Source organism: Cebus imitator, unplaced genomic scaffold, assembly GCF_001604975.1.
Source record: "Cebus imitator isolate Cc_AM_T3 unplaced genomic scaffold, Cebus_imitator-1.0 Scaffold404, whole genome shotgun sequence".
Classification (NCBI taxonomy): domain Eukaryota; kingdom Metazoa; phylum Chordata; class Mammalia; order Primates; family Cebidae; genus Cebus; species Cebus imitator.
The window spans coordinates 1915590-1917783 of NW_016107719.1; the positions used below are offsets into that span (position 1 = coordinate 1915590).

General features: G+C 44.2%; 1 pseudogene; it reads right to left on the bottom strand.

The window, feature by feature from the left end:
- Positions 1-590: 590 nt before the first annotated feature.
- Positions 591-1219, bottom strand: LOC108289457 (annotated as a pseudogene).
- Positions 1220-2194: the final 975 nt, after the last annotated feature.

Here is a 2194-nt window from a genome sequence, read left to right on the forward strand (position 1 = left end):
CTTGAAAGTTGAAAGGACTCCTTGGTCCATGGGCTGCAGAATGGACTTTGTGTTAGCAGGCAGGAAAGCAACATTCATCTCCTTGTGCATTTCCAGCAGAGCTCCTGGGTGCCTAGGTGCGTTGTCAATGAATGATAATGTTTTGAAAAAAATATTTTTTTCTGAGCAGTAGATACCAACAATGGGCCTAAAATATTCAGCAAACTATGCTGTAAACTGATGTGCAGTCATCTAGGCTAGAGCACTGGCGGAGTAGATTTAGCATCATTCTTAAGGGCCCTAGGATTTTCAGAATGGTAAATGAGGGGTGGCTTCAACTTAAAGTCACCAACTGCACTGGTCCCTAAGGAGAGGCTAGTGACAGGAGAGTCAGCCTGTCCTTTGAAGCTTCAAAGCCAGGCATTGCCTTCTCCTGTCTAGCTATGAAAGTCCTCCATGGCATCTTCTTTCAACAGAAGGCTATTTCATCTACATGGAAAATCTGTTGTTCACTGTGACCACCTTAATCGATGATCTTAGCCAGATCTTCTGGACAACTTGCAGCTTCTCCATCAGCACTTGCTGCTTCACCTTGCACTTTTATGTTTTGTTTTTGTTTTTGTTAAATGATCCTTTACTGAAATATTTTCCTTTGTGCTTCTTAACTAGCTGGGTATTCCACAGCACCACTGTTGATGTCATCTATGATGTCCTGAGGGTGGCGGCCATTAACATTACAGCCCACAGACTGGGCAGTCCGCAGGATCTCTTTAATGGTTCCAGAGAGTTCTCTGGCTCAAGATTGATGTCGCACCTGTTTAGCAATGCTGGCGAACTCATCAAAAGTGGTATTCCTGCTGTGTTTAATGTTTTTCTGTTTCTTTCTGTCTCTTGGTGGTTCCTTAAGGGCTTTGATGATCAGGGCAGAGGCAGAAGGCACCACCTCAATCTAGGCCTGTCTGTTCTGAACGGTTAGTTTCACTGTAATTCTCAGGCCCTTCCAGTCACCTGTTACCTTGCAATGTCATCATCAACCTTTTTTGGAGATGGAGCCAGGGGACTGATGTTGGGGGCCAGTGCAGAAGTGGCACTGACCTTACCCCTGGTGCACCTCAGGTATATGACTTTGATCTCGTTGGGGTCGCACTTCAGCGGCATGGTGGAGGCGGCTGGTGTTGGATGAACCCGGATTCGGGATGACTGAAGAAAGTTGCACCTTGGTCTCCTCCGAGCTGAAAGCCGAAAGTGCACTTTTATGTTATGGAGACAGTTTCTTTCCCTAAACCTCATGAACCAACATCCGCTAGCTTCAGACTTTTCTTCTGCAGGTTTTCACCCCTCTCAGCCTTTACAGTATTGAAGAGAGGTAGGGCCTTGCTCTGGATTAGGCTTTGGTTTAGGGGAGTGATGTGGCTGGTCTGATCTTCTATTCAGACCACTCAAACTTTCTCCCTATCAGCAATAAGCCTGCTTCACTTTCTTATCATTCATGTGTTCATTGGAGTGACACTTTTAATTTCCTTCCAAAGCTTTTCCTTTGCATTCACAACTTGGCTAACTGCTTAGTGCAGGAGGCCTAGCTTTCAGCCTATCTTGGTTTTTGCCATGCCTTCCTCATTAAGCCTAATCACTTCTAGCTTTTGATTTAAAGCGAGAGACATGTGACACTTCCGTTCACTTGAACACTGAGAGGCCACTGTAGAGTTATTAATTGGCCTAAATTCAATATTGTTACATCTCAGAAAATAGGGAGGCCAGAGCAGAGGAACAAAGATGGGGGATAGCTGTTGGTGGAACAGTCAGAATGCACACACCACATTTATCAACTAAGTTTGCCGTCTTATGTGGGCATGGTTTGTGGTACCCAAAAACAATGACAATGGTAACATCAAAGACACTGACCACAGATCACCATGACAGATATAATAATAATGAAAAAATCTGAAATACCGTGAGAATTATCAAAATGTGACACAGAGACCCGAAAGTGAGTCCATACTGTTTGTTGGGATTCACTAAGGGTGGCTGGCAAAATATTAAGGGAAATACAGGGAAGTTATAGATTATAGTCTCAAATCTTTTAGAAGGCTGAAAGATTTCAATAAGACCAGCTGAAGGCAGCCAGTTCTTACTTTAGAGCTTTAGGTCATAGAGTAAAGATTAAGAATAATAAAAGCAGCCGGGTGCGGTGGCTCACGCCTGTAATCCCAGCACT